The following is a 22,595-nucleotide window of genomic DNA, read 5'->3' on the forward strand; positions in this document are numbered from 1 at the left end:
TGTTTTTTAATATAATGTCTTGCCACAGGGGTAAGGTTTTTATTCTTTTCTTTGTCATTTATACAATTTTTTATGTTATTAATATGTTCACCTAATCCCGTGCGTAGCTGTCTTGTTGTCATTCCTATGTACCATTTGCCACAAATACAAAGGAGACAGTAAACGACATTTCTAGTTCAAAAATTCGCAAATCCCTGCATCCTTTTAGTATTGCTAGTTATGGTAGTAAATTCTCTTTCATTGTGGATAAATATACAAAAACTACACGAGCCACACGTAAAAGTGACACATATGTTTCTAGTACTTGAATTTTTTCTAGTAAAATTACTTTTTACTAGCTTATTCCCAATCATTGGGGCTCTTCTCCAACTTGTGTTGATTCTATCCCCAATAATTGAGGCAAGGTCTATGTCAGACTTCAAAATGCTGCAATGATTGTTCAATATATTACTGATAGTTTTGTGATCCTCACTGAGTACAGTAACAAACCTAATTTCATTATAGTTGGTCCCTGATTTCTTTTTAGGAATCAATAACTCATCTCTCTGGGTTCTTCTAGCTCTTTGGTACACTTTACGAATAACCCCACGAGTATAGCCTCTAGCTTTCAGGCGTACGGTTTAGTTCCTTGGCCTTTTTATTGAATACTGTAATATCAGTACAGTTTCTTCTCAGTCTAAGGAATTCTCCTGTCGGAATTGCTTTCTTAGTCTGAGATGTGTGGCAGCTGTCATATTGGAGAATAGAGTTGGTTACTGTCTCTTTTCTATAGAGATCAGTCTTAAGTAAATTTTCTTCACTTTTATAGATCATAATATCTAGAAATTCCACTTTCTCCTTACTTAAATGATATGTAAGTTTTAAGTTCATCAGATTATTATTAAGGAGGGTTATGAATTCTTTAAAAAGATCTTCGCTACCTGTCCATATTATAAACAGGTCATCTATGTACCTGCACCATAGACTAATGTGATTGGTATAGATGGACATATTATCATGAAATATGTTCCCTTTCCCACCAGCCCAGATATATATTGGTGTAGGTGGGTGCACATGATGACCCCATAGAGGTGCCTTGTATTTGTAGATAGAAGTTGTCGTTAAAGACAAAGTAGTTGTGTTTCAAAACGAAACTGAGTAAATCTAACACAAATTCGTTTCAATCTGATTTATCACTTGATTGCATGCTGAGGAAGTATTAAACAGCTTCACATCCAAAGTTGTGCTTAATGGATGTGTACAGTGATTCCACATCACAAGTAATGAGCAACGATTCCTGTTCTACATAAAGTTCATTAATTTTACTCAAGATCAGTGTTCCCTCTAAAGACAGTTTTGTATGCAGCCCAGCAGTGAAACAGTTAAGAAGAGAACCATACCTTTCCATCTGCATTGTGCAGTGTTTTCTAATTGCAGGGTGTGGTTAGCTAATTAACTGTTTCACTGCTGGGCCGCAAACAAAACTGGCCTTAGAGGGAACACTGCTCAAGATATCCATTCTGTCCCTAGTAAATGATGGTAAGGACCACACTATATCTCACAAATATAGATCTAGGAATCTGCTTGCCTGTTCACATAAGCTGTTAATGCTTGACACAATGGGACTGTCAGGAGGTTTCTTTTTATTCTTATGAACCTTTGGTAGAAAGTATAAAGTAGCCACTCTTGGGGCTTTAACCTGTAGGAATTGCCACTCTCTCTGACTGATTATGTTGTTGATCAAGATATTATATTCACTCAAGAATTGTGTAGTAGGATTAGAAAATAGAAGTTTGTAACACTGTCTATCACTTAATTGCCTTTTCGCTTCTAAGACATAATCCTCTTTGTCCCAGATAACTATATTCCCCCCCTTATCCGAGGGCTTGACCACAATATCTTCCCATGAGTTAATATCCTTTAATGCCTGTAACTCATCTTTACTGATATTGGTTATTTTGGTCTCTTTGATGTTTAAGAAGTCTTTCATTACCATTCTAAGGAACACTTCAATTTGAGGAGCCTTATTTATGGGTGGCATGTATTGGGATTTGATTTTGATTTTTTTATCTAAAAAGTTTACTTTTTCAGGAAGTTCAATTTCCTCACTTTCATTCCACAACTCAATGAGGGTATCTAATGTACGTAATTTGTCTGTTGTACTATCACTGTGTGTGTTGTACATTTTCTTAAGGGCTAATTTTCTACAAAACAAATATAAATCTTTTATTAATTCAAATTTGTCAAGGGTGGGCATGGGAGAAAAAGACAGGCCTTTAGATAGAATCAATTCGTGTGTATCGGTCAGGGTTTTCTTAGAAAGGTTGATTATTTGTAATCTATCATCTACCATTTTGGTCTTTTGCCCCAATCTTCCCTCCTCCTGTATCCATTCTCTGTTCTGTAACCCCATCTTGATCGGTCTCTCAAGTTCCTGGTTCCCCCCCCTTTCCCTTTCCCCTTCTTGTGGGTCTTTCATATCTCTTTCTAGATGGTCTGTACTTCTGCCTAAAAAACTGTTTCTATTAGGTTGATTAGTACTGTTTTCAGAATCACTATCTTCTATTGCTGAAGATTCACAGTCAGATTGGTGGGTATTTTTGGAAGGTGGTAAACTATTAATAGGTCTGGGTCTAGATGCTTTGTCATCCCATGTGAAAATTTTTCCTTTTTCAAAGTCTTTAAGGTCTCGTCTCATTTTAGAGCATTTTGTTTGAATTATTTATTTTTCTCTACTGTCGAGTTCTTCTCGCATATCTTTATAAGCTTTCTTAAATTTAAATTTTTCTAAGTTCTCAAATTTCTGTAATTTTAAATTGTAATCTGTTATTTCCTTATCCAATTCAGTCATAACCTCTGTCTCATAGTCTGACAATATTGCCACCAAAATTTCGGAGCAATTTATAAGGGCTTGTTCCCATCTGTCTTTGTATGAGTCGATGTGAAATGCAAAGGTTGGGAAAAGGCAGACTCGTAGACCCCTTGGTATGAAATGTTTAGCTAAATACTTATTGTAAGAGCTTTTATTCCAAAAAGAGCGTGTATGTTTTTTAATAAGATAGCTAAGGGATTTAAGGCCTTCTTCCCAGTTATCAATTTCAGTGGTTATGGGTGTATCATGATCACAAAATGATGCAAAGGTCTTATCTATATCTCGTACTCTTTGTTCTTGTCTGTTTTTGTAGTCTTGTGACAAACTAGAGGACGTCATATTCTAGATATGAAAAATATATATGTGTATATATTATTCCCAGAAAAGCTGTCCTGAACAGAAAAGAAATATAAGGTTAGATGATGTAAAGAAGGGATGGCAATTAAATAGTCAATTAAGTCCCCATATCAATAATTAATTATCAAATTCATTATTTGGTCAAAACAAAAAATGACCACATAAGAAGTGGGATTATAACCCAGTGTAATATACGTGATGGGGGGTGCTCACTGTCCGGTAAGTAACAGTAATATAGAAAGAGAAAGAAGTAGGACAGAAACCGAGCACTCAAAAGCACACAAAAGTAATTAGGGCTGTCTAGGATAGGTGTATATAAAAATTAACATTTAATATTAAATTAAAAATATATAAAAAAAAAATCAAATTTGAATTAATACAAGATTTACATTTGTTTTGTAGAAAATTAGCCCTTAAGAAAATGTACAACACACATGGTGATAGTACAACAGATGAATTACGTACATTAGATACCCTCATTGAGTTGTGGAATGAAAGTGAGGAATTTGATCTTCCTGAAACAGTAAACTTTTTAGATAAAAAAATCAAAATCAAATCCCAATACATGCCACCCCTAAATAAGGCTCCTCAAATTGAAGTGTTCCTTAGAATGGTAATGAAAGACTTCTTAAACATCAAAGAGACCAAAATAACCAATATCAGTAAAGATGAGTTACAGGCATTAAAGGATATTAACTCATGGGAAGATATTGTGGTCAAGCCCTCGGATAAGGGGGGGGGGGATATAGTTATCTGGGACAAAGAGGATTATGTCTTAGAAGCGAAATGGCAATTTAGTGATAGACAGTGTTACAAACTTCTATTTTCTAATCCTACTACACAATTCTTGAGTGAATATAATAGTTTGATCAATAAGGCTAAAACCAACAACATAATCAGTCAGAGAGAGTGGCAATTCCTACAGGTTAAAGCCCCAAGAGTGGCTACTTTATACCTTCTACCAAAGGTTCAGAAGAATAAAAAGAAACCTCCTGGCAGACCCATTGTGTCAAGCATTAACAGCTTATGTGAACAGGCAAGCAGATTCCTAGATCTATATTTGCGAGATATAGTGTGGTCCTTACCATCATTTACTAGGGACAGAATGGATATCTTGAGTAAAATTAATTAACTTTATGTAGAACAGGAATCGTTGCTCATTACTTGTGATGTGGAATCACTGTACACATCCATTAAGCACAACTTTGGATGTGAAACTGTTAAATACTTCCTCAGCATGCAGTCAAGTGATAAATCAGTTCAAAACAAATTTGTGTTCGATTTACTCAGTTTAGTTTTTAAACACAACTACTTTGTCTTTAACGACAACTTCTATCTACAAATACAAGGTACTGCTACGGGGTCATCATGTGCACCCACCTATGCCAATATATATCTGGGTTGGTGGGAAAGGGAACATGTATTTCATGATAATATATCCATCTATACCAATCACATTAGTCTATGGTGCAGGTACATAGATGACCTGTTTATAATATGGACAGGTAGTGAAGATCTTTTAAAGAATTCATAACCTTCCTTAATAATAATGTGATGAACTTAAAAACTTACATATCATTTAAGTAAGGAGAAAGTGGAATTTCTAGATATTATGATCTATAAAAGTGAAGAAAATCTACTTAAGACTGATCTTTATAGAAAAGAGACAGCAACCAACTCTATTCTCCAATATGACAGCTGCCACACATCTCAGACTAAGAAAGCAATTCCGACAGGAGAATTCCTTAGACAGAAGAAACTGTACTGATATTACAGTATTCAATAAAAGGGCCAAGGAACTAAAAGTATGCCTGAAAGTTAGAGGATATACTCGTGGGGTTATTCATAAAGCGTACCAAAGAGCTAGAAAAACCAGGAGAGATGAGTTATTGATTCCTAAAAAGAAATCAGGGATCAACTATAATGAAATTAGGTTTGTTACTGTATTCAATGAGGATCACAAAACTATCAGTAATATATTGAACAAACATTGCAGCATTTTGAAGTCTGACATAGACCTTGCCTCAATTATTGGGGATAGAATCAACACAAGTTGGAGAAGAGCCCCAACGATTGTGAATAAGCTAGTAAAAAGTAATTTTACTAGAAAAAATCCAAATACTAGAAACATATGTGGCACGTATACGTGTGGCTCGTGTAGTTTTTGTATATTTATCCACAATGAAAGATAATTTACTACCATAACTGGCAATACTAAAAGGATGCTGGTATTTGAGAATTGTAGAACTAGAAATGTTGTTTACTGTCTCCTTTGTATTTGTGGCAAAAGGTACATAGGAATGACGAAAAGAGAGCTATGCACGAGATTAGGTGAACATATTAATAACATCAGAAATTGTATAAATGACAAAGAAAATAACAAAAACCTTACCCCTGTGGCAAGACATTATATTATTAAACATGGAACAAAACCAAATTTAAAGGTATCTGTACTGTAGGTAATAAAACCTGGCAGTAGAGGTGGAAACATCGAAACAATGTTACTACAGGCGGAATATAGGTGGATTTTTTGGCTTAACACCCTCACACCGAATGGCCTGAATGAACAGGATGGATATGGTTAATTTTTGTAACATATTCAATTAATAGGTATTACTTATTTACAATAACTTTATTAAGTATTGCAAATTTTACTTTTGAGTTCAACTAATATTCCATCTTAATAATCCTATATAATCATAAGATCAAATATGATGCTGTATATATTTGGATGTCAAGGCACAATAAACTTTTTCCTAAAGAGTTTTTTCTAAGTACATATTTATTTGGGTTTAGCTATATGGAAAACAGGCTGTATTTTCTTTCATCAGTAGTCGTATGGCAATACTTGAAATTGTCTGCCTGATATGATTGCTGAACAATACAATTTACTTTATTAACAAACAATCAGCTATCCACTTCATCCCATGTCATATAAATAATTCTAGACTCATGAACTATTGATGATTCACTTTACATCCATGTAAATACTGCCAATTATATGTATTTTTTACTGCATATATTCACGTGAATATTGACTCTATTCGCAGACCTCTTTGTATATACTTCATAGACCTAAGATTATATGAAGCATAATATGGAATGCTGGATAAACAGGGTTATCATCATACTGCGATATTAGGAACTCTTTGTTTATATGTTATCTAGTTTGCAAACTCGTTCTATTTTTAAATTACTTTAAAATATATAGTAATCCTATATTCTATTTGGTCACCAAACGTGTATGGCATTAGGAGAACACTATCTATAACTCATTGCTGATAAACCTGCCTACTTTAATGTATGCTATACTGGGTTAACTCCCGATTGTGTTATTAGAAACTCACTGGTTTTGTGCAATCTAATTCTCATATGAAGCTTATATGTCATCTCTATATTATCGTCAAACATCATAATTACTAACACTGGTTCTGTAATTAAACCATTCATGTATATTTAATAATCGTACAATTCATTAGATCACAAAATGCGTGTGCTGTTATGATGATAGTGTCTTGGATCATTTAATATCATCGCTGTCAAGTTTGTTTATTTGGGGGCGTGTGCTATTTTTTCCCCTGGTGACATCGGATTTGTCCGTGTCTGCTATGGAATCACTCACCTTTACTATCATGTCTTGTCATGTCATGTGACTTTCACCTATCCAATGATGGGAGGATGATTGCGATTGGTTCTTATGGGGGGTGTTGAAATTCACACCCTGCGATTGGCTTACTAACAGTACTTAGCTAATGAGGCTGCACTCGGTCTGGTTAGCCTTTGATAAAGCCTTGCTAGGCGAAATTCGCATCAGGCTCTCCCGGAGTCAGCTATCTATCCGTATTTGCTCCTTTTGATAATAGTACACACTGGATGTTACTTAGACAGTTCTATACCGCTCCAGTATTGCACACAGACTGCTGTTTTGTATGGAGGTCAATCCTCATTTTTAGATAGATTCCAGTGCAATCCGTGAGCTTTTTATGGTATACATCTGCCTAAGTTTGTCTCTATTTACTCTGTTGATATACAGGTGGTGATTTGTACATTTTGGATATGCAGGCTTATTAGAACACTCTGTGTCTTTTAATCTATGTATTAAATATACCCCCCCCCCCTGTTTTTTGCTACACTAGTAGCCTACTGTATTTTTGATATTTTTAATATAATATTAAATGTTAAGTTATATATACACCTATCCTAGACAGCCCTCATTACTTTTGTGTGCTTTTGAGAGCTCAGTTTCTGTCCTACTTCTTTCTCTCTCTATATTACTGTTACTTACCAGACAGTGAGCACCCCCCATCACGTATATTAGACTGGGTTATAATCCCACTTCTTATGTGGTCATTTTTTGTTTTGACCAAATAATGAATTTGATAATTAATTATTGATATTGGGACTTAATTGACTATTTAATTGCCATCCTTTCTTTAAATCATCTAACCTGCATTAAAAATATGTTTTTACAGTTTATATATTCTTTCTTTTGGACGAAAATATTAAATAAGATTACTATGTATGATCAATCATTAATATTTATTTTTCTTGAGTAGTGTTAAATATCTTTCTGTTGAAGGTAGGTTATCATAATTATTACATCAAAAATTTGCTATCATTGAAGGGAAAGTAAAGTTTAAATCAACCTTTCATGATTCAGGGCCTGATGATCAAAATCCCCAATTTTCAATTTGCTTCTATTATTTAATTTGCTTCATTTTCTTTATATTCTTTGTTGAAATGGATAGTTAGGTAGGTCCAGGAGCAGCAATGCACTACTGGGAAATAGCTGATGATTGGTCACTGGACATATATTCCTCTTGCTATTGGCTCACCCAATGTATGGGCAGTAGTGCATTGTTGCTTATTCAACAAACAATACCAAGAGAATGAAGAAAGTGTGATATTAGAATTAAATTGGAAAGTTGTATTCTCTGGAGGAAGAGAGGTGTGCTGGTGGGAGGAGCACAGGTGCAAGGTCGAGTAGCACCTGTTCAACAGACCCTGATGAGAGCAGCTGGCAGAAATCTTTTCGTGCTACACACCCCTGACCTAGGGAGGCTCTTGCAGCAAAATTCAAAACTGCTTCCAGCTCACACACAGTGCAATATCATCGCACAGAGTACTACATGGACTGGAAAACATTTGCTAATTCTATAAAGAACTGTGCCGAGAAGTAGCCTTGAAAGTAAAAAGCTACTAAATAATGTGCTTATTTCCTTGATGCGAGAGAACATTCCTAAAAAGACAAACAACTTAGCTGACCTCCTAAAAACAGTAACAAGATTTGTACTTTATCCATCTCCTCTCCCCTCTACAAGCGTTTACTGCAGAGGGAAACAAGGAATGTGCTCCAGCTCTTTGAAACTTCCCTAAGCCAGGTATTTACCTGTAAAAAACTTATTCATCTAAGCGGTACATCCCGAAAACTCGATCCGGCTACCTGGTTAGCCGACCGCACTTGGTTGCGGGACACCCCCAATACCCTCTTACCCAGGCTTGGAAGCTAAGCAGACGAACGTCAACGGTAAGCCCCCTCCAGTGTTCTAGAAGAGGGGTGGCATTTCTCCCGACTGCGGAGAGCAAGAGGGAGCACCCGCCCGCACTGGCTGTGCATTGACCCGCTGAAGATCCTTCTCCTCGTTGCTCCCGGTTCCACGGATGGACAAGCCGTGCCTCTGACGTCACATTACTTGGCTTACCGGCTCCCTCCCACCGGTGCTGCGTGAGGGAGTCCGGAGGGAGAGGTTTCCTTCTTCTGATCGGGTACTGCTCGCTGGATGTACAGACCTTGCGGCTTGGGCTGAAAGTCCCATGGTTGAACATACACCCGGCGGAGGGCTATCTTAAAGCAGCTAAGCTAATTTCACACGGAGGAATCATCTTGGATCCGACAGTAGATCCTCATTTTGTGAAATAGGCCAGCTTTGCGAGGTTGGAGAATCCTTCTATCTGAGGTTTGCTCCCCCCCACCGGTGCTGCGAGGGGGAGACCAGAAGCTCCCTCAGTGTTGATCCTTTGTTAAAGGGACAGATCTTGGACTCAAGACAGCCCATAGACTGGGTCAGGTACAATTTTACCATTTTCAGAAGGAGTGAGAGGGGAAAGGAGCAGTGAGAAAGGAGGGAAGAACAGAAGGAGGGAAGGAAAGGAAAAAAAGAAAAGAAAAAAACTTTTATAGAGGGCCCAGGACTATATTAAAACTATAGACTTATAGCTTGGAATAATTACATATTGGAAATAAGTTATTTTTATCCTGTTTGCTGAGTATTAAAATTGGATATTTTGTTACTATAAGCAAAATTAGAAACCATATTCACAGAAATACACGGTGAATAAACTATAGTTAGCAACAGGTTTAAATGATAAGTCCTAGAAATAATGAATCTGTTTAAAGCATACAAATTAACACATAACCAATAATTGAAAACCCTGGCTTAAGTAGTTAAACTGTTAAAATAAGGTTAAAGAGGAAAACGTACCACTCTTATATATTATAACTTAGATAAGTGGTTTGATTCTTTTTATAGGGGTTGTGTTTTTGTTTTCTTTTCCCTTAATTAATAGATGTCTGCTCTAAGCAACCCTGTTGGGATTCTTGAGGATATGGGAGCATGTTATAAGCTCTGGATAAAGAGTCTAATAGAGTAAAAGAAGTTAAAACCAAACATAAGATTATTCTCTTTTATCCTAAGGAAGTTTAATTACTATACCACGTGTTATCTGACTTATAACACAAATCCTAATAAGGTTATTACTAATGTAAAGATATAAGTATCATGCATGTTATGATGATTATTATTATCTAAGTTGAAAAGGGTAATGCAATAAATATTGACACCATACGAAATCAATACATACACCTTAGAGGTAGGGAACTCCTCTAGGATACATTGACCTAAGAAGGTACAAAATTAGCAGGGCCAGAAGTGGCCAAAGATCTTATAGGAGTTATTTAAGTGGCCAAAGATCTTATAGGAGTTATATAAGGTTGTGGTTGAATTAAATAATACAAGAAACCGAACCAAGACCATTAAAAGTTACTAAAATTATCTTAAAATTGGTGAAAAACTGTGATATTAACTAATTATAGGGAATGAAGATACTCTTGTCTTGTTTCTTGAATATTAAATTTTGATATCTTGTTACTATAGGCAAAATTAGAAATTGTACTCATAGAAACATAAAGTGATTAACTGCAACTAGTGACAGGTCTAAGCTGGTATAATCTAGAAATAATAAATTTGCTTAGAGTATATAAATAAATATATAACCAATAACTGAAAAATTTTGGTTAATGCCCAAGGGGCATATTCTTACTTAAGCTGCGCACAAGATTACATTGAATATACTCTTACCAAGTTTTGGAAATAACTAACTCTTTATTTTTCACAATTGTGACACTTTATATAAGTTTTCACTTTAGCACTAGCACTCCCCCCCTACCCCCCCCTTTTTTTTTTTTTTTTCTCTCCCATTCCTACTACACACCCAGCACTATCACACTCTGCATATTCCCACTGCTCTTTTTCAATTCATCCTCCCCCCCCTTTTTTTTTTTTTCTCTCTCACTTTACCCTCACTAAAGGGGAGTTTATTTTATAAAAAGTCACAATTACACGAATTTGCACAATTTATGGATAAGTATATCACTGCACAATTTAAGACTCCTCCCTTAGCCATGGCAGCTAAACACAGAGAGAGGAAAAACAAAACTACACAAGAAAATGTAGTAGAAACTCACTTAAACAGCCCTTCACCTACACATGAAAACTTTGACATCCAGACCCTAGTTACAAAAATATCAGAAGCCCTATCTCCCAAATTTGAACAACTAAGGGACGAGATTAAACAAGATATAAACTCTTTAACAACAGAAATACACCAGTTCTCTAATAGAATTACCGAGGTGGAACAGAGAATATCTAATATAGAGGATACTACCCTGAACCATAACTCTAATCTAAAGGAAATAACTTCTAAAATACTGAAAATGCAATTAAAAATAGAAGATCTAGAAAACCGGGCACGTAGGAATAACATTAGAATAATTGGAGTCCCCGAAGAAAAAAAATATGAGGATCTAATTAAATTAATCTCAATAACAATCCCACAACTTTTACAAATTCCACAAACACACCCCCAAGTGATAATTGAAAGAGCTCATAGGTTAGGGTGGTATAATCTAGAGAGAACGAAAGCTCGTCCTAGGCCTATTATAGTCAAATTACTCAATTATCAAGATAAAATTACCTTGCTTCAACACTTCAGACAAAACCAACCCATATTATTGGGGAATACTAAAATCATGATTTTCCAAGACTTCTCAATGGAAACTTCAGCTAAAAGGAGAGATCTAGCACCAATATGCACAAGATTAATAAATCAAGGTTACCAAGCTACTCTAATATACCCAGCTAAACTTAAAATAACAATAGATGAGGAAGTCCATTTCTTTGAGTCAGCCAAGGAGGCTGAAAAATTTATAACACAAGCTATACCTCAAACATTGACTAAAAAGGGTAAATAATTATATCAAAATATAAATCATCTTCGCTATGGCATCTTCTATAAAAAATGTTTACAATGTACATCCAGTTCGTAAATAGGGATGATGCACTGGTCGGAAATACTCTGACCAACTTCGCATCTTTTGAGGGCAAGGCTCTCGGGAAATTTTACAGGGTAGACGGGGAGGGACCGCGGGGGGGTTCGGGGAGAGGTTTTTTTCTTTTTTTTTTTTCTCTCTCTCTTCTTTCTCTTTTTCTTTTCTAAATAATAATGACAGAGAACGTTTTTAAAATGGCTTCATGGAATATTGGTGGCTTAACATCCCCAATAAAAAGAACTACAATTATATCATATCTTAAAAAACTAAAGGTTAATGTTGTCTTTCTTCAAGAAACTCATATTAAACCAGAAGAAGTACATAAACTGAAAAGATCTTGGGTTGGAGAGATTATTGCCTCTCCAGCACTGGGAAGGAAAAGAGGGGTAGCAATTTTATTAGGGAAAAAAATGAATATAACTTCCACGGTGCTTGAAGTTGACACAGAGGGAAGGTTTTTAATAGTAAAAATTAAATATGGCAACATCATATATACATTATGTAATATCTATGCTCCAAATATTATTGATCATGGTTTCTGGGATAACTTACAAAATAAAATATTATCTAAAATAGAAGGGAAATTAATAATTTGAGGAGATTTTAATATATCACCACAATATGCTTTAGACAAATTTAGATTCAGTACTAAAATATTGAAAACAAAAAAAGATAATTTAGAAGCAAAAATCTTTAATAAACTATATAACAATTTAAGAGTAAAAGACATTTGGAGATTGCAAAATCCTGATAGTAGAAGTTTTACTTGTCTATCAAAGGCTCATAAGTCTCTCTCGAGAATCGATCTATTTTTAATAGACGAGAAAATGTTGACTTTCAAAATTAAGGCCAATATTTTACCGGTCACAATCTCGGACCATGCTCCAATAACTATCGAAATTAGTTTACATGATGATAAATCTAAAAATAATCGATTCTTCTTCCCCCAATACCTAGCTACTGACCCTGAATTTAAAATAATGTTAAATTTAAAATTTGAGGAATATGTTCGCTTTAATAGGGAATATATAAGTTGCCCAATGTTATTTTGGGAAGCCGCAAAGGCTGTTATGAGAGGAGAGATACTTGCATACAATATTAATAGAACTAAAAGCTATAAAAAAAGGAAGAAAACATCATGAAAACACTTTCCGAATCATATAATAGTTACATAGTCAACAAAACATCTACAACTTGGAGCAATTACACACAAGCAAAACAAACAAGAGACTCTTTTCTACTTCATAAAGCCACTCAACAAAAACTGAGACTCCAGTCACACTTATATAAATACGGGAATAAGGCAGGTAAACTACTCTCTAGACTAGTGAAGCAAGATAAAGGGCATACTCCAATATAACTTATCCAGAAAGATGACAAACTTCTTTCAGACTCAGAAGATATCTTAAAAATAATGGTAGAATATTATCAAGAGTTATACTCATCAAGTCAATTTAATATGAAAGAAAGTGAGAATTTTTGGAAACAAATCTCTTACCCAAGCATTTCAGATGAAATGAACAAAACAATTAATCTTCCTATTACTGAGTTAGAGGTAATGAAGGGTATAGAAGATCTACCCATTAATAAAGCAACAGGTCCGGATGCTCTGCCTAGTGAATTTTACAAACTACTAACCCCCACTATAGTTCCATACTTAACTAAATTATTTAATAATATATACAGTGAGGGATGCCCACCACCTGCCAACTTCTCAGCCTCATATACTACCCTTATTTTAAAACCTGGAAAAGATCCAAAGCAGAAAGAATCATATAGGCCAATTGCTTTATTAAATACAGATTATAAACTTTTGACATCTATTTTGGCACACAGATTACAATCTTCCCTTGCACATATAATTCATAAAAATCAAGCTGGATTTATGATTAACAGAAACTCCTCAGCTAAAATACGTGAGTTATTTCTTACGATTGACTATGTTAACACAGAACCAACTCAATCTCAAGGAGGAGAACAAAGTGACATCGATAAGGCAATAGTTATAAATGGCGCCGAAAAGGCATTCGATTCGATTAACCATGACCATTTACTACATACACTCTCCCAATTTGGCTTCAAAGATCAGTTCCCTAAATTTATTAAAAACCTATACGAAAAAGCTCATATTAGATTATTAATCAATACCATACAGTCATCACAAATACACCTGGCAAAAGGCACAAGACAAGGTTGTCCTATATCTCCGCTATTGTTCAACATTGCAATAGAACCATTAGCAATTTTAATAAGACAGGAGATAGATGGAATTAAAATAAGAAAAAAAGAAATCAAAATTACCTTATATGCGGATGATATTTTAATATATATCAGAAACACTCAGGCAAATATTCCTAAATTATTATCTATTATTACTCAATTTAGCTCATTCGCGGGTTATAGGATAAATACTAATAAATCTGAACTTTATTGGTTAAGACCTCCAGAACAACACATAGATAACATACAGTTTAAAATAGCAGAACACTCATTTAAGTATCTAGGTATTATAATTACCTCAAACCCAGAACAAGGTACTCTTACAATATACCTCCAATTTTAAAAAATGTAAGAGAAACAATAAAAAGTTGGCAAAATCTCCCTATATCACTTTCAGGGCGAATTGCTCTTTATAAAATGATTTTACTACCAAAAATCCTTTATATTTGCCAAAATATACCAATGATTCTTAAGCAGAAAGACTATTAAATATTGCACTTATAAAATTCTTATGGCAAGATAAGAAACCTAGAATCTCTTTGGAAAAGCTCTCTCTACCCAAAAAGTATGGAGGATGTGCCTTACCGGACTTAAGCCTATATAATCTTGCTTTTCTAGCCCGGATAGTGACTGACTGGATTTATCTTAAGGATTATGTAACAGATAACGAATTAGAGAGAAATATAACTTTTCCTTATTTCCCTACAGCACTAATACATAATAAAATTAGTGAAATACCAAAAAGAATTAAGAAATATTGCTCTATCTTCGTACTAATTAAAGCATGGTTAAAAATCTGTAATTTATTGAAAATAAATGAGATAACCTCGAGAGGTAACCCACAATTTGAATTAGGTTAACAAATATCCCCCCTCCAAAGATGGCAGGCAAGAGGCCTCGAACGAGTAGTGCAATTAATAGATATAACAGGGAAATGTATGAAGTCATTTATAGACCTCAGAAATGAATTTGACCTTTCACCCAAAGATTTCTTTGCCTATCTTCAGGTGAGGCATTATGTTTGGAAACTTATTAATATATCAGGCTGGAACTGGTCATTGGGACCACTCGAGGATTGGCTATCCTTGGTTAACAAGGGCCAGTTCTCAATCGCTCCTTGCTATCAAATGTTAAACTCAAGAAAAGGCTTTGATAATATATTAAAAATAGAATTAAAATGGACTTCAGCTATAGGTTCAACTCATTGAGAGGAGGGATTTATCCAAAATTCTATACTGAAGGTTTCTCAAACTACTCTTTCCTCCACGTGGAGAGAATCACATATGAAACTATTGTATATGACACATGTTACCCCTGAAAAAGGTCATAGATGGGGAAATGCTTTCAATAAATGTCCAAAATGTTCCCTAGAAGCGGCTAATTTTAAGCACATGCTATGGGAATGCCCAAAGGTGAGAGCAGTGTGGAAAAAAGTTGAATATTGGTTAAATATAAAAGTCGGAATAACTAATATAGATTTATCTTTTAAAAATATAATATTCCTCATAACAGATGAGAGACTCCTACCAAAAGAAAAAAAAAATTACTAATACTACTATACTAGCAGTAAGATATCTTATATTTAAAAAATGGAAACAAATAACAACTCCTAGTATCCCAGAAATCAGAAACTGCTTAAAAAAGCAATGTATACTCGAGCAACATGATGCAAAACTATTTAAACCTAGCGATGCTAATTTTTCAAAAATGGTCATCATTCATAAAGATCTTTTCAAATGAGGAAATAGACCATCTAATCTACCCATTTAGAAATTCAGATTTAGTTCTCTTGGGATTGTGGTAAAAATATAAAATATTAAGAAAGGAGAATACGGATATTCCCAATCCCTTCCCTTAGGTTTTTTTTTTTTTTTTTTAAAAAAAAGGAAAAAGGTTTTTTTTTTTTCTCTCTTTTTTTTCTTTTTCTTTTTTCTCTCTCCCCTTCCCTCTCTCCCCGGTCCCGCCCCTCCTCCTGACGAAGTATACTCTCCCTCGTGAGCCCCAGAAAATTGAAATTCCAACACAGTCATTTCAAAATAACAGTAACTGAAACATAATAAATTCTATATAGGCAACCTCCCAGGGCACAACACTTGAAGAATGGTAGTGGAGGGGGAAAAGAGAATGGAAAACCCTAAAGCTGATAGGTGACAAAATAGAATAGTTTTATAAGAGGGAAAAATATGTGGATTTCCTTTATCTTTTTTTCTCTTCTTTTCTCTATGTTGTGACATTTACTCTGTTAATTGACAATGTATTTATTTCCGATTGTTGTATTGTAGTGCCCTGCGAGGCGCACCAGGAACCTACAATTGGTAGGAAGTGAACATTTTGTTGGAATTGAATATAAAAATAAAAATTATAAACAAAAAATTGTATTCTCTAGCTAAATCATGAAAGAAAACGCTTGGGTTTCATGCTCCCTTAAGTGTAAATAATAGTAAGCATTTTTACCTGTCACAAGAATTTTCCTAACTGTTATTAGCTGTATCAGATAACAACTGCAAAACAATGCATTCAAAAAAGTACTCTAAAGAAGGGTCTTGAAAATATCATTTAAAAAGTGTAATTAAGATATGTATTAAATATCACATTACTAACACAGATTCAAGTTAATTAAACAATTTTAAAAAAAATGCATAAAAGGCAAATTTATTTTATACCTTTAAACTCTTATTTAAACTATGCAGGCAAAACCTTATTTAATGTACACAGTAAAAAATGTATAATGTAGTTTTGAAACATATAATTAAAATCATATCAAACAGTACATAATTTGAGGCTGAAACTTAGCTTGCACTGTATTTTAAAGGCTAGCACAAAAAGTGATATGCTCACTGTGCTCATATTAAAAAGGGTGGGTGGGTTGCACTTGAGCGTTATCCAAAATACTACTAGATCTGCCTGGGTCAACTGTAAGTGCTATTATTGTGCAGTGGAAGTGTCTAGGTGCAATAACAGGCCAACCACGAAGTGGTATACCATGCAAACTCACTGGGTTTCCTGAGTGCTTAAGGATGTAGATCTTAAAAATAATTTATCATTTATTGCATCATTCACACAGTAACATCAGCACATGAACTTTGCTCTGGTTGTTTCATGAAATGAATTTCCATAGCTGTGCAAAGCATGCCACCACTGGACTCTGGAGCAGTGACAAATCCTGCTTCATTATCAGTCTATTGGAATGAATGTTACCTACTGGAATGCATAATACCTACTGTAACATTTGGTGGAGGAGAGATTATAGTCTTGCGCTGTTTTTAAGGGTTCAGGCTAGGCCCCTTAGTTTCAGTGAAGGGTCACTTCAATGCTACAGGTTACAAATTAATTTTAGACAAATGGGTGCTTGCAACTTTGAAGCAACAGTTTGGGGAAGGCCCCTCCTGTTCCAACATGACTGTTGCCTTATGGACAAAGTGAGCTCTATGAAAACTTTAATGACCTGCACAGCCCTTAACTAAGCCCCATAAAAAACCTTTGGGATGAATAGGAAGGAAAAATGTGAGCAAGACCTTCTCATCCAACATCAGTGCCTGACCTCACAAATTCTCTTCTGGCTGAATGGGCACAAATTCCCACAAATGCACTCCAAAATCTTGCGGAAAGCTTTACCAGAAGAGAAGATCTGTTATAATCACAAAGGAGTAGCCAACTCCATATTGATGGCAATTTTGGAATGGGATGGCCAACAAGCTCATAAAGGTTTGATGATCAAGTGTCCACATACTTTTGACATATAGGGCCCCATTTAACAATGGCTGGACAGACAAGGCTCAATTCCATCCTGTGCATATGGCATTGCAGCCAGTGGAAAGCAGTACGCTGCTTGTGCAGTGCTCCCTCTGCTCACAAAAGGCCTATTTAGAGCGAGCAGAGGCTGTCAATCACTCAGGTTAGGAAGCTGAGGTCTAATGACTGCTGCTTCTTGACTATCGGCTGCAGGCTCACTCATACAACCCTGCATCAAAGTGATCCAAAGCTGCATATGCACCTTTATAAAGGGAGCTCATAGTGTCTTAGCATATTTTCTGGTCATTGGACCATTGTTATGAGGAACCATGTTGGGAATTGGATGAATACTTGTAACAAGGTCACGAAAAAGGGGGGATGTGATGGCACTCCTATAGGTATAAGGGGCAGGGCTTTTAATTGTATTGTCTTGGCCTTATTGATAATACATATTGCCCTTGAGGTGCTGTGTACTAATTTTAATTGATTCTCATACAACTAAAGGAGTTGCAAAAAAAGTGTACACATAGATAGCACTCTCTACCCTAAAATCTTAAATTATAGACATATGTGTGGTTACTTGTTGCTTAAGAGAAAAAAACTTATTAAAACATCAACTTTATTTGTAAAAAATTAAAAATTGGGCTCATTTAAAAACCCTAGAAAACTCCTGATTATGTGTTGATGAAATATAAATGTAATATTAAATCATATATGTACTCTGAGGACAACTGCTTTGAAAAACTGAGTAATAAACATAAGTAATTGAATATTACATTTATATTTCATCAACACGTAATAAGGACTATAAATAGGTCCTATTGTAAGCATACATTCAATTACAATATACAGGTAAAAATACCTTGAGTTAACCAGAAATACATCTATCTGACATTTTTATTCTTATATTCCACTAGATCTGATACAACCTAGGTGGAATTATATATATCAACCACTAGTTTTCTAGGGTTTTTAAATGAGCCCAATTTTTAATTTATTACAAATAAAGTTGATGTTTTAATAAGTTTTTTTCTCTTACGTAACCACACATACGTCTATAATTTAAGATTTTAGGGTAGTGAGTGCTATCTATGTGTACACTTTTTTTGCAACTCCTTTAGTTGTATGAGAATCAATACTTGTAACAAGGCTAATCATGTCAAGGAATATGCCATGTCAAATCCTCAACTTTATATTTAAGCCTTCCATTGGCGCTATATCTAAAATTTCAGGAATTGAGGATTTTATTCTTAGACATGTGCAATTCATTTCGTCCGAATTTTGTTTTCGGCTGAATTGTGGCCAATTCGGAGATTCGAATGAATCCAAATTTCCAAATTGGCACCATAACTACAATCCCGAAAAAAATCTGAAAATTAATAAATCAGTTTTCGAATTTTCGGATCCATTCTTTATTCATATTCTGAATTTTTCATTGTTCTAATATAAACTGCAGTTCCCTGACATTGCCAACACTAACTAAATCTTAAATAAATCTATTAACCCCTAAACCGCCATTCCCCAACATCGCCAACACTAACTGAACCTATTAACCCCTAAACCGCAGTTCCCCGACATCACCAACACTAACTAAACCTATTAACCCCTAAACCACAGTTCCCAAACATTGCCAACACTAACTAAAACTATTAACCCCTAAACCGCAGTTCCCCAACATCGCCAACACTAACTAAACCTATTAACCCCTCAACAGCTGTTCCCAAACATCACCAACCCTAACTAAACCTATTAACCTCTAAACTGCAGTTCCCCGACATCGTCAACACTAACTAAACCTATTAACCTCTAAACCACAGTTCCCAGACATCGCCAACACTAACTAAACCTATTAACCCCTAAGCCGCTGTACACTCACATCGCCAATACTAACTAAACCTATTAACGCCTAAACTGCTGCCCCCCACATCACAACAACCTGAATTAAACTATATTAACCCCTAAACCTAACACCACCTAACTTTAACATAATTCAAATAGACCTAAATTAAAGTTACAATTAATAACTACCTATTTAAAAAGAAATACAAACTAACCTGTGAAATAAAAATAAAACCTAAGCTAGCTACAATATAACTTAGTTAAAATAAATATAAACTTACCTGTGAAATAAAAATAAAACCTAAGCTTACACTAATACAACCTAACATTACTAAAAATAAAAATCTAACATTACTAAAAATAAAAAACCTAAGATTCCTAAAAAAATATTATTTTTTAATTTTAGTGTTTATTATTTTTTGTAATTGTAGTTTTAATTTTTTTTTATTTTTAGCAATGTTAGTTTTTTATTTTTAGTAATGTTAGGTTTTATTAGTGTAAGCTAATGTTTTATTTTTATTTCACAGCTAAGTTTGTATTTATTTTAAATAGGTAGTTATTAAATAGTTATATTGTAGCTAGCTTAGGTTTTATTTTTATTTCACAGGTAAGTTTGTATTTATTTTTAAATAGATAGTTAATAATTGTAACTTTAATTTAGGTCTATTTTAATTATGTTAAAGTTAGGGGGTGTTAGGTTTAGGGGATAACATATTTCAATTTAGGTTGTCGCGATGTGGGGGGTCGTGGTTTATGGGGTTAATAGATTTAGTTAGTGTTGGCGATGTTTGGGACTAGTGGTTTAGGGGTTAATAGGGTTATTTAGTGTTTTAGTTAGTGTCAGCAATGTCGGGGAACTGTGGTTTAGGGGTTAATAGGTTTAGATAGTGTCAGCGATGTCGGGTAACTGCGGTTTAGGAATTAATAGGTTTTGTTAGTGTCGGCGATGTTGGGGAACGGCGGTTTAGGGATTAATAGGTTTAGTTAGTGTTGGCGATGTGGGGGGATGGTGTTTTAGGGGTTAATAGCTTTATTTAGTGTTGGCGATGTGGGTGGTAGCGGCGGTTTTCGATAATTTTGTTTTGGCATTCGGCGGCATATTAGTTATGTCAAGTTAAATCATTTTTTCGGATCCTTTTGTTTTTTCAAATCCATTATTTATTTATATGCATTATTTTATTCTAAACTTCAGAATAGATTAATGCATAACGGATCCGAAAAAACTATTTAACTTAACATAACCAATTTGCCGAAACTATTTTTTTTTTAAACTTAACTAAACTAATTTTCCAAAACAAAATTATTTATTTACCTAATGAAAATGAAACTAAATGAAATTTTTAGCGTTGCACATGTCTATTTATTCTATAGTAATGCAGGCTCAGTAAGGTACTTTAGACATAGTTTTAAAGACAAAATGGTTACTATTTTGTTGATAACCTGTGCTATATGAAGTCTGGGACACCATACAGAGGACTTCAGATGTTAATTATCAAACATAGCACCCAATATTTAAGCAACAAAGAAATTAGAATTCTCTGATCAGATTTTATCAGGTATTTTCAGTTAATTTATTAAGAATTTACTACAGTAACAAAGTATTAACTTATTAAATGGTACATTTAGGCTCCACATGATAAACATATTTGGAAAGAGTATCTGTTCAATTTAAGTTGAAAGTTGAGACAATTCTTTGGTTTTCTAGGCCACCATACTCTTTGGGCTACATTACAAGAGATGATGAGTTATTTTTTGTGGGAACTCACACAATGGATAGCAAACAATATGATATTACCAATAGATGATTGAATATTTAACCAAAACTTCTTAACTTTTTTATGTGCTTAAAATTCTTAATGGATAGCACAAAGTATGATTTTAGCAAGCACATTGTGTTTTTATTACAAGTAGTTAAGTGTTAGGTTTAGCATTTTTAAAACCTAAAGTAAACTGTTATTTTTAATAGTATAGCACAGTACCCAGTTTGTTTGTTTTTATAATTTTTAAAAAATTATGTTATTTACTTTTTCTGTAGTGTAGTTCTAGGTATTTCTAAAATAGACATTTATATATATACTGTGTATATATATATATATATATATATATATATATATATATACCTGCAAACAACATCAAGAGACAACTATTCTTTTTAAATAAAATTGGGATCTTAGTCACACAATATGGCCATATTTTGCTTAGCCAGTCACCACTTACAAGGTGCCCCAATATAGACTGGTCCTAACACTTCAGTCCTTTTGCCACAGAGGGCTGAATAATTCCTGCTTTTACTCTACATAATAGAATGAGACTCCCTAGCTTAATATTCACAACTCCATTACACTGTCATGAGAACACCTGAGCTTGGGTGGGGTGCTTAAACCAATGGGAGATGGTCAGTCTCCCTGATTATTTTTAAATACAGATACAAAATTAGTTTTTTTTTAGCACAGCTTACAAAAAGTTTATATACACATCTTTTGGAGTGCTGCCAATATGACCCAGTAATTACACAAACAAAAAGGTATCGGCGCACATCAATTTTCAAAAGCACAACATATTTTTTGAACTGCTGCAAGAAAATGCCTATATATATATATATATATATATATATATATATATATATATATATATATATATAGGTATAGATATTTATTGTACCAAAATATCTTCAGTTATTTGTAGAAATATGTATTTATGAATAAATAGAACATATTCTTCTATGTGAAATATTCATATTTTCATGTCGGGTTGGCACAAATCAGAATATGCATTCGGGTTTGCGTGAGAGTGGGGTTTTAGTTTTTTTCCACTTTTTCTTCATTGACTTCTATGGGGGAATACGTGAACATGCGCGCAATATTCTAAATTTGGCTTTTTTCGGGTTAGCACGAGAGCGAAAACAGTTTACTTTCTACACGTAATATGAGCCCATCCCGACAAACACAAAAATCTTACTTCTAGCGCATTTAACACTAAAGCGGAAGC

Source organism: Bombina bombina, chromosome 2, assembly GCF_027579735.1.
Source record: "Bombina bombina isolate aBomBom1 chromosome 2, aBomBom1.pri, whole genome shotgun sequence".
In the NCBI taxonomy this organism is placed as follows: Eukaryota; Metazoa; Chordata; class Amphibia; order Anura; family Bombinatoridae; genus Bombina; species Bombina bombina.